Below are 11602 nucleotides of genomic sequence, written 5' to 3'. Positions count from 1 at the left end.
TGTTTTTTATCATCAATGCAGGACAGTAACAGTAACTGTTACTTTATTTATTATTTATTCTTTCTTTTTTGGGGGGGGACGAATGGCCAAAAGCAATTTCACACATGGTGTGTTAGTGGCCAGAAAGCAATTTAATGACCAAATAATCCTGCAATCACCAATAAAATGATCAAAATTTATATTCCAGTATCTGTGTGCTTCTGTGTGCATCCTCATTAGCAGCAAGATGTACTAACCACATTAGAGTGGTTTTTGTAGGCACACTTTCCTACACCTGGTCAAGGGCTGCTGTTCCGTTCCTTTCACGCATCCTTTATTCCCCATCACCGACTGCTGGTTCCTTGTGTGTTGCTGTCAAAAGAAGCAATTCCTCCGTTGCTTTGGCATTGGGATATTGCTGTGGTAGTTTTGGTGAAGCCAAAGACAGACAACAAAATCTTCCTCTGTTGCAACTGGAGGAGCTGAGGAGGAAGCTCTGGGTTGTTTCCCCTGTGCCGGTTTTCATCTGAGGAGTTCCTCTGCCAATGTGACCGAAGGAAAGACGTTGTCCTCGGAGCTCCTCCGTCAGTTGGAGTCTGAACCCCATGCCTTTTTACTTCCTGAGAACTTCCAGTGTTTTCATCCAACATGCTATGTATTGCTTTATTCTGGTGTAGGTTTTATCTCCACTTCATCTATAATCCTCCAATCCTCACACCTTGGCCTCCCATGCAGGTTTGTAAGGGTGCACAGCAGCTAAAAGATCTCCTTTGTTATAAAAAAGTCAAAAGTAGATCTCAGGCTGCTAATGCAGGACTAGGGTGACCCCTAGTGGGTACTGGATTGTGGTGCAATCTCTCTTCAGTAGTGGGACCCACATGGTTTTCCTTTCATGGCGGATCCACTGAGTCGCTGGCTCCTCGGTCTCAGAAAATGCTCCTATTGTTATTGGGGGGGCTCCACCTCCATGCCCCCAACCCCAATCCTCTCCCAAAGAAGAGGATTCGGGCACTGGCTAGAACTCAACATCAGTGGTGATGCAGTCAGCCTCTTTGAAGATTGTCCCCTCATCTTCTGGAGAGGAGGTTTCTTCATCTTGGGCAGATGTATTTTCTTCAAGGGCAGAGGACTGCTTGCTGTCCTTGCTCTCTGACCAGATCATATAGACAGTGCTTGAAGCAGTGATGACCTTCTTGCCATATTGCCAGAATAAATGATCTGGAAGCTGTTAGGCTTACTTACAGCAGTAGCTCTGTCTGCACCTACATAAACTCCAGGACACGTTTGCAAATAGTCTTTGTTGTTGTTTACGCTCCAGCTGCAGCTGCAGGTTTGAACTCTGCAAAATGTCCCGTGATTGGGGTTTTTTTGGTTTTTGTTTTTGTTTCTAGAGTTGATATTTTGGGTATGGTATCTTTTGATGAAAATACAAGAGTAAAAGTGCTTTTAACATGTGCTTCAAAGCTAAGTTTGACTGGGAACCTCAAAGCTCAATATCCTGCATCCACAGAAATTCACTGCAGCCTATGTAATGTTTGAATTTATTCCAGTCTATCTTGCAAATACATGTTTGTACTGCAATGTCATGCACAAACACAAACTATTAGATCCTTAAGATCAAACCTATGTCAAAATTGTTTCATTATTTTGGTCCATTGGAGTGTGGTAGGCCATTAAAGGCCGCTACTAGAAACTCAGAATATTACATGAATTGCTTGCTTGGCCAAAAATGGGTAAATGATGTAATTTGGTGAAAAACATTAAAAACTACAATTTTCATGTGTTGAGTGTAGAATGAAAGCAATTTTACCTAAATCGCATGATATAGTACTGTCAGTAACAAGGAATCAAAAAAGGTGGTTATAATGGGTTTCAATTGGCCACAAATGGCCACGATAGAACCAAGAGGTGCAATTTAGTGTATAGTGAATATTATTGACATTATTAAGGAGCTGATGTTGAAAATTAAAAAATCTCAAAAAAATACACACCTTTGGGAAGTTTCATTCCATTTGCATTAACAGAACAGAAATGGTTGAAAAAGAAAAGTGAAGTGGCCACAAATGGCCAGGATAGAACCCCAAGGTTAACCCTTGGGGTTCTATCCTGGCCATTAATAATGTCAATAATATCACTATACACTAAATTGCTCTATCATCATAATTTCAGGATGTATTTTGCATCATATAACACAAGGCTGTTCAATTGGGCTAAAACCTCATCTTTACAGCTTTGACTGGCAGCTGCAGTCACGGAGAAACTTGCTCATCTCTGTTCGGGAATGGCAGATAGAGCGGGACTCCACTATTTACTCCACTGCCAGACCTAAAGAAGAGTTGGCAGTTTTGGCACGCGACGCTGAGAAGGCATTGGACCAGATCGAATGGCCCTATTGTTTGAAATATTAGAAAGATTTAAATTGGGTTAAAAAAAGTATGGCTTATGAGAAGCTCACTTATCTGGGCATTCAGGTTACAAAAAGCTATTCCTCTCTATTAAAATCTAACTTTTCTCCCTTAAATCTGAGCTTCAGTCAAGTAAACAGTTCTGGAATACGCTTCCTAAATCACTCATTGGTAGAGTTAATCATATAAAGATGAGAATTTTGCCTAAGCGGTTGTACTTTTTTCAAAATCTCCTTGTGTTCCTTCCTAAAACATTTTTTAAAAACCTAAATTCACTCATCTTACCTTTTTCATGGGGCAATAAAACACATGGAATTGCTGGGAAAAATCTTTGCAAGTCTAAAACAGAGGGTGGATAATATATGAGTAGAAAAGCCTTTCTACAAAGAATAAGCCATTCCAGATGAAAATAGCATAGCTCAGGTTTTAGCTCAGGTTTTCTGCAACTGCATTTCAGAAAGTGAAAAACATTGTTCTCATCAAAGGAAGCATTACATTTAGAAAGTTTGGGGTCCTGAGCAATGACTCTTTGGGTTCAAAGGGATGAAAGCTGCTGGAGTGTGTGCTAATGTCTATAGAAAAGGTTTTTATGCAACTGGACGTGTCACTCTCTTTTCAGGAAAGTGCAAATTTGATCTAATCATATTAGAAACGTTGTGTTTCAGACACAGATGTTGCTAGATTTACTATTTTTGGAGCGAGTATAATATTTTGTATAAGGATGAGGGTGTTTATGTAAGAAACTGGAACAAAAAGTGAAGATTTCTTACACCGTGACGTGTCACTCCCTACAAACAAAAGTGCAAACTGGGTCCAGTTATGTCTTGATGCATGCTCAATCATCCAGGTAACTAAATCCAAAAGGTTCATTCTGTTAGATAAGATAAGATAAGATTTTATTGATCCCACGGCGGGGAAATTTTTGCGTTTCCTCAGCTGAGGTACAGATAGCAGAAGGAAAATACAAATAAATACAAACAAATATAAAACATAGAATAGAATAGAATAAACCTTTATAATCCCACGGATCAGAAATTTCTAACCCTTACAGCAAGGGAAAATAAAATATAAAGGAAGACACAGGGTGGTCCTATGAACGTAAGCAACCGAAGTTCGTATATACAGGTAACAATGTACAGAATATGTATAGAAAAATTGAGAAAATTGTACGGCGATATGTATAAAATGTAGAGTAAACTAACAAGCTGCTGAGTAAGATGACCAAAGGAATGTTAAGCTGCATTATAGAGTCTGACAGCTGCTGGTAAGAATGACCTGCGGTAGCGCTCCTTCCTACACTGTGGGCGTAAAAGTCCACTGCTGAAGGAGCTGCTCAGTGCTCGTACTGTCTCATGCAGGGGGTGGGAGGTGTTGTCCATGATGGATGTTAGCTTAGACAACATCCTCTCCTCCCCAACCTGCTCGATGGACTTCAGCGGACAGTCCAGGACAGAGCTGGCCCTCCTGACCAGCTTGTTGAGTTTCCCCCCGTCCCTCTCTGCCATTCCACCACAGCATAGAAAATAGCAGACGCCACCACAGTGTCATAAAATGTCCTTAGGACTGTCCTGTTCACCCCAAAGGACCTCAGCCGCCGTAGCAGGTGGAGACGACTTAGACCCAGTAGAGTGGTTGAAGGAAAAGGGGGACAGGTGAGGTGCATTTCATGTCCCCGGTGCTGTGGGGGTTGCAGAGAGGTGTGACGAGCTCTGGTGGATGGGGGAGGGAAGGGCTACTGAATCAAACCTGTTAAACAACTGGTTCAATCTGTTAGCCAGAACCTGGTCTCCAGACTCTGGACCCCCTCCGCTCACAGTGCTCCGTCCAGTGATGGTGTTCAGTCCTCTCCACACACCTCTGGTGTTGCTCTGCTGGAGCTGCGTCTCCACCTTCCTCCTAAAAGGAAGCATTACATTTAGAAAATAAAATACTTGTTTTATATTTGTTTGTATTTTTGTAAGATAATACACTATATACACGGAGTTTATCTGGACGTAGTGTTTTCAGTGTCATCCAAGTGACTCTAGAGGATGAAAACCTGTTGGAGTGTGTGCTAATGTCTATAGCAGGGGTGTCCAAACTACGGCCCGCGGTCCATTTTTAATTGGCCCGCACTTCAACTTTTGCTTGAGTGTATGGCACTTCTTAGTTTTAACACCAGGGGGAGCTGCTGTTGATCAAGGCAGTTGCTCCACCAGAAAGGACAATCCTAGAAGAAATTTACCCCAAGTTACTGAACATGGCAGAACCAAAGAAGCGAAAGGTAGAAAGTGAGTGCAGAAAATTTCAGACACGGTGGGAGAGTGAATATTTCTTCAAAGAATCCAAGGGGAAGTGTCTGTTTTATCTGCACTGAAACTGTGGCAGTTATGAAAGAGTGTAATGTACGACGTCATTATGAAACCAAACATCAGGTCTATGCATCCTACACTGGTGCTGAGCGAGAGCAGAAAGTAAAGCAAATGGTAGCTGTCCTGCAGGGTCAGCAACAGTATTTTTTTTGTGCTCAAAAAGTCCAGGAAAAGGCTACAATAGCCAGCTATGAGGTGGCCCAACTCCTCGCAAGACGTGGAGTTACAGAGGAGCTGCTCGATCTTAAGAGTCTAAAAGGCACAACAACAGGTATGGATACTTTTGAAGCTGTGTCAGACTCAATTGACAAAATGGGACTTAAATGGGACAAGCTGTGTGAAGATACAACAGACGGGGCTCCAGCTATGGCGGGTGCACACAAAGGAATGGCGTCTACGATGTGCGCTGAGGTGAAAGAGGCTGGAGGTGAGGCTGTTGAAATGCACTGTACTGTTCACCAAGAAGCCCTTTGTGCCAAGACAGTCAATCTTGGAGATGTAATGAACACTATTGTAAAAACTGTCAACATAATTCGAGCAAGTGGACTGTACCACGGAGAACTTCAGGCTTTCCTTTCTGATGCGGATGCTGAATATGGGGATCTACTCTACCACTCGGAGGCGCGCTGGCTAAGCCGCGGTGCCGTGCTGAAGCGTCTTTACTCCCTGAGATCAGAAATTGACCATTTTTGAAAGAGAAGGACCGACCTCTTCATGAGCTGAATGACCCTCTATGGTTGGCAGACCTTGCATTTTTAGATGATCTTACTGATCATTTAACCACCCTGAACAAGAGCCTACAAGGGAAAGAGCAGCTTGTACCACAACTTTATGCGCACATGAAAGCATTTTGTGTGAAGCTCAATCTCTTTAAGACACAACTGCGCAACTTCAACGTTGTGCACTTCCCCACACTGTCCAAGACCAGAACTGCTTATCCACAGGCCAACCTTTCTGCTAAAAAGGGAAATATGTGTCTGTGATTACATGTCTCGAAACAGAATTCAGACAGCGCTTCCAGGATTTTTCTGCCAGTTCTACAGGAGCTTGGAAAAGGAAAAGTGTCCTCTGATGAGACGCCACGTGAAAAAAAATGATCAGTCTATTGGCTCAGATTTGCTCCTTGGTCAAATGACATTTGTCCGGATTTTTGGCACAAGTGGTGTCAGATCAGCAAAAGTAAAACGAAAACAAAATGGGTACATTTTCAAATCCTTTGTTTATGGACAGAATTCGTCCTGTTGGACACAAGAAGCAGACTCCAAAAAAACTTTGAGACTCTGCAGAAGTCTGATTAGGCTGCTGTTTATCCAACTGGCTCACTGTGGTTTTTATGAAGTCATCTGTAATGTGTCACCTTTTCTGTAGAATGAAGAAGTGCTTCCCTTCTTTTAAAGGAAATACAGGCTTACAAAGATCCTCTAAACATGTTTCTGAAATAATCCTAAACACAATCATTAAATCAAAACTGCAAGAAACAATTTATTTAATCACTCTTCTTCACTTAATTCCTTAACTTAGTAAAAAACAAAACAAAACAAAAAATAGACAAAAACTCTTCTGCTGTCTCACCTCTGTCAGTGTTCATGCTGTTGCAAGAACAGGTGGAGGTGCAGGTGGAACTTTGACTTCACTGTGGTTTCTATGTGCAGGCAGGAGTGTGACATCTCAGAACAGCAGAGGATTGTGGTGCGCGGTGACTCCTGCTGCGACGCCCCCGTCTGAGTGTCCTGAGCTCCTGGTCCTCAGCAGACGGCCCACACACTCATTTATCACCATGTCTTTATCCTGCCTGTAAGAAAGCAAAGACAAGGCTAACATTACAAACAGCCAGCAACCAATCCCTTTTACTCCACCGCCCAAAACCAGTGAGAAACACTAGCTAGTATTAACTTGGAATCAAAGTCCACTAGGGCTGCCACAAACAATTATTTTGATAGTCAACTAGTCACCGATTATTTTTGCGATTAGTCGACTAATCGGATCATGCATCCATTGGACGTAAAACGTACAGCTTATTGCACCAGCAGCATCTGCTCTTATATAACATTAGCTTACAGTTTTAAGTGTTTAGGGCAGGGGTGCCCAATCCTAGTCCTCGAGAGCTACTGTCCTGCAGCTTTTAGATTCATCCTTGTTCCAACACACCTGAATCAAATGAATGTCTTGTTATCAGGCCTTTGCCAAACTTGATGACATGCTGAAGAGGTCATCAACCATTTGATTCAGCTATGTTGGAGTAGGGATGCATCTAAAAGCTGCAGGACAGTAGCTCTCGAGGACTAGGATTGGGCACCCCTGGTTTAGGGTATGTGCTAACTAAAAATAAAGACAAGATGATAGTTTATTAAATTTAATGAGATTTACAGATTGTTTCGGTAAAGTTTAATAAACTCCTTGCTATCTAAAATATAACGGGACACCGGAGTATATTCTGAACATCTCACACTTCTGATAATCAGTTGTCTGCTTGACGTTTATTCGGCCGTGTATGAACTATAACTTTAATCTCAGCCAAACCGATTTACTCAGGAACAAATAAAATACTAAAAAAAAAAAAAAAGGCCAACAATAACATTTTTAAGTTATCTAACTGACTTATATATGTTCAACCTGAGTAGCGAAAGACGGTGGTGCGTTTGAAAACGATTTGCCTGGAGTCCGGTGTTCTCACGGGCTCTAGTGAGCCTTGCCCCCGGCTAGCTTGGAGCTAGTGGGTAACAGACGTCTCCGAAAACGTCGGAGCGCTTTTGAAAATATGCGGTGTCTTGATAAACTGAGCAGATATTTGAGGTTTACACAGCTACATTCTCGCCTGAAAATATGTTAAACGTTTAGTTTGTGACCCAGAAAGATTAATAAGAGTAATATTAAAACTAACTAGCTGCCGCCATTGTTGAAAACTGAGCAGGGCCGCGCTATGAATTCTGGGACACTGCTTCTTTTCTTCTTCGGAGCGTAACGGCAGCTGGCATCCTTGTACATGCAGTGCTGCCATCTTCTGTTTCAGTCCGTTATTACACTCTTAAATCCTACTACTTATTCCTGCGTCTTTTGTGATCTTACAAAGCTTCAAACCACGCGTCGACTATTAAATCAGTCGTGACTGTAATCGTGACTAGTCGACTAATCGTGGCAGCCCTATTCAGCAACAAAGACGCCATCAAAAAAGTCACGGCCATCAGAGCAACATCAGAGAAACAATAAAGTCTAACCATGGAAGGTATATAGAAATATATGCATAAAGACACAAAAACAAAGAACATCGACAATGAGCACCTTTCGTTTTGCTGAAAGTGATATAGCTTTCTCTTCCCATCAACTGAAACCACCAACATTTCAGGTGTGCATGCTGGGCAGCTGAAGCTGACATCACAGCACAGCTGCTCTTCCTCATCAAGAAAGCTGTGCTGCAGTGCAATCAACTATTACATTTAGGCAAAGATTACTTTTCATCCCTAAATGATTGACGGTCAGAAACTCTGACCTTGTCTCTACAGACAGCAGAGCTGCTGCCTTCCTGTGGGTAGGAGTTCATTTTTACCCATCACCCCAGTTAAATTTCACTGGGTCTGTCTCATTTATATGCCAGAACCACACTTTGAACACTTTTCTTGTAGCTCAATGAGACACATTTATGATCAGGTCCCATTCAACACTTGCACAAGCCACAGATGACCATATCTCACAGTGGTTTAACACAGATCTGTCTGGGCTAAAGTACAGACATCGACGCTATGACAGACGAGGCAACTATACCTTGCAATTTTAGAAGAAGTCTGCTTGAAAGTAATCATGGACAGAATTCATGTTTCAAATTATTCTAAAATGCACTTCAGCAAGTTTTTTTTTTATAATGCCTACTAAAGATGTTTTCAAAGGGTTTCCCAGATATGGGTTATTTCTAGTCCCAGATAAAAGAATAATTCAGTGAAGACCTCCATTTAAACAACTTTAAGCCTAGCACTAGGCTTAATCCATGTCTGGGAAACTGCAGCATTATCCATGGAGGCATGAGCATTTAGCATAATATAGACAACAACCTCTTTAACTTACCCTAAAATCTGACTTGACTAACTCCAAGAAGGGAAACCCTGCTTTTACTGTCCAGGAAATGGAGATCAGTCACCCAGTGCAAGTGCAACTGTCATTTAAACTCAGTCTACAGTCAGACCAAAAGCCACCTCGCCAAATGTATTTACACAGCTGTGTGGCCAAAGGCAGGGGGCAGCTTGGGTACGGCTGTAAACATTAGCCTCTTTAACTGCAGCTGAACGCCATCCCTCATTGTCTGCTACTTACAATGCAGTTAGAAAACAAGATCTACGGGTTTTCCTAATATCATTCACCACTGAAAAATATTTTGGTCTGTTAGATATTTCAGCAGCATACACAATTTACATCCAATACTGCAACAAGCTTACTTACCAGCATTTTTTTATCAGATAAACTCAAATGAAACAAGTTGGTTAATTGGAAACAATTTCAACTTTCAAATCATGTCACTCTGTGTTTATTGGAAAGGAGATTAAAATGCATGATAGGCTGAACCCACCGAGGGACTCATAAAGTTTGATCTATGAATTCCTGATACATTTTTGCTTTATAGAGGCAGAAATGTTGACCATGAAAGCTTTTTGTAGTGAACTATGCTGCTTTCACCTACAAAGCATCCAGAGCACACAGTACATGTTGCTATAAGCTACACCACATAGCTGCTACAATTTAAACACACCCACAATTTGTGTATAATCGCTATCGCCAGACTATGTCTCAAGAGCATATGACCTGTTGATAAAACTCACTGTTATGAAGATAGATTGGTTCCAGTGTCTTCATGAAACGCTGCCTTTATCCATCTTCTGGGGCGTGCCTGCAGTGGACTTGTGAACAGTTCCTTGTGAGGGAGCTGCTGGTGGAGCTCACAAGGTCCTCCTTCATTCCTACCATGAGCTTCAGTCTTCCTGATCTTTCTCAAACACGCCTCTCTCAGTGGGTCAACAGAACATCTGGCACAGGACAGCTGTGATGAAAGAAAAGGAAGAGGTTTCTCCAAACCTCTGGACCAAGGAAACCCAGCTGGGTCCTGATGGTCTCCCACACTACTTTCACCCCGGGTGGACGTAGCTGTCGATAATAATCGGCACTCTGTTCACTGTTAGGAAAGGAAAAGAACAAGTTACACTACAGTACTGATACCTTCTGCTGCTCTTTTCAAACTTGCCACCTTACCAGGCTGTAGAGTGCTCTGAACACTTAAACACTTTGAAATCCATTACACACTCACACTCACAGTCTTAGGTGAAAATCTCCAAGGACAGCATTACACTTTTGCTATGAACAGTAACTCTGGAGCTCTGTGGAGTGTGCAGATGATCTCATTACTGTCTAAAATGGATAACAAAACCGAAGGAGTGCCGAATCATTGACAAATACAGAGTAACAGGTGTGCAGCATGGCTAACTAGGTAGCAACAAGCCTCTAACACAGCAGCGTGTATGCTAGCGGCTAATCTAGCGAAGAAATGAACAGAGTGCTTTTAGGTGTTGTAGAAGGATAAGATGATAAGCTGTGTGTCTTTTTCAGAATGACCTGCTTGTATTTACCTTCATTGAAGGAGTGGTCAGTGTGGGTATAGCCATGAGGCAAAAAAGACAGCTGAAGCGGAAGAGTGTGGTGAAAACATGGTGCCGCCGCGGCCAGCAGGTTTCCAAGCAGGGATTCGGGTAGCAGGAAGGCTTTGGTAAGCCGTCCAACATCCAGTCCCATTTTGTGAATGCCAATAAAAAAAATAGCTAGATGTCCATGTGTAATTTGTGTGGAACAATATTGCACAAGAAGCTTAATAGATTTAGAAAAACGATAACAAAAAAAAATAAAAAATTGAAGGACAAAAGATAAATGTCCTTTTTTTTCCAAAGTTTACTCGCCCTGCTGAGTGGTGTACAGCGTTAAGAGGCCAGCATTCGGACTCCAGAGTTTAACGACCCTAGTTCGAGTCTCTGATAGTAGTCCGTCTGCTACAGCAGGGTAGGCCCAGAGTGAAAGACGAAGCTCAAGCCTGCCTCCATTTTCTCTCTCTCTCTTTTTTTCATTTCTTTTTACTTTTTTCAAGCCGCAATTAAAAGCTCAGGGAAACACTTAGTTTTAAGGCGGCCTTTAAGGCACCCTATATATCAGTCCATACAGCGGTAAGGGCCAATCTCATGTATCAGTTACACATATATCAACCAAGGAAGAAAACAGGCCCAAACCAAAGAGGTGTGCAGGGAAAAAATCAGGTGTGAGTGTGTGAAATTTACTAAGTATTGGAGTGCAAAAATGCCTGGTCTCCAGCTCATTTCCAAAAGGCTGGGTGCGTGATGTACGCGTTGTGGTCTTTAAATAGAGGAATTTTCCCGCTTTTGTTTGCCCACGACATGTGGCGGGCTAACAGCTTAGTACCATAGAGGCCCGGGTTCGAGCCCTAGGCTCACCTACCCTACCTCTCTATGTTCATCTGCTAGGGGAGGTCCAGGCAGGGGACCTTGGAGTGAAAATTCCAAGGCCTGGACTTCCCCTGATTTTCATTTTTCTCTGTGTTTTTTCTTTTACCTGCCAGCAACAAACAGCCCAGCCCCATTTATGGGACCTCCTTCTTGTCATGGCTACCAAGGACCACTCTTCTTCTGCCAACAAGTCATTGCCTGACAAATAATTATTTCCTATGTTTCCCTAGGGGCTTTTTTTAATCTCCAATATCTTTACATATCTTGCTAGATAGACTTCCCTCAACAGGGTTTACAAACGCCTTATCCTCTTTGTCCACTTCAAATAACTTTAAACAACTATTCTTAGATTTCTTGCAACATCTGCTGTCCTCTTGCA

At 42.3% G+C, this 11602-nt stretch overlaps 1 long non-coding RNA gene across 3 annotated transcripts; it reads right to left on the bottom strand.

Annotated features, from left to right (window-relative positions):
* Positions 1–4267: 4267 nt before the first annotated feature.
* On the bottom strand, positions 4268–10562 carry LOC109197946 (uncharacterized). 3 transcript variants are annotated; one of them, XR_003218444.1, is made up of 4 exons: positions 10342–10550; positions 9541–10123; positions 6308–6527; positions 4268–4280 (listed from the first exon to the last, which is right to left on the bottom strand). It is a non-coding gene; the product is annotated as an uncharacterized LOC109197946 (long non-coding RNA). The 3 variants fall into 3 exon arrangements; XR_003218443.1 differs by lacking the exon at positions 4268–4280 and having other exon boundaries at positions 5939–6527; positions 10342–10562; XR_003218445.1 differs by lacking the exon at positions 4268–4280 and having other exon boundaries at positions 5939–6527; positions 9541–10092; positions 10342–10561.
* Positions 10563–11602: the final 1040 nt, after the last annotated feature.

The sequence above is a fragment of the Oreochromis niloticus genome, unplaced genomic scaffold, assembly GCF_001858045.2.
Source record: "Oreochromis niloticus isolate F11D_XX unplaced genomic scaffold, O_niloticus_UMD_NMBU tig00007991_pilon, whole genome shotgun sequence".
Classification (NCBI taxonomy): Eukaryota; Metazoa; Chordata; class Actinopteri; order Cichliformes; family Cichlidae; genus Oreochromis; species Oreochromis niloticus.
Note: the sequence above shows the minus strand (reverse complement) of the source record. Positions and strands in the feature narration are given on the sequence as shown.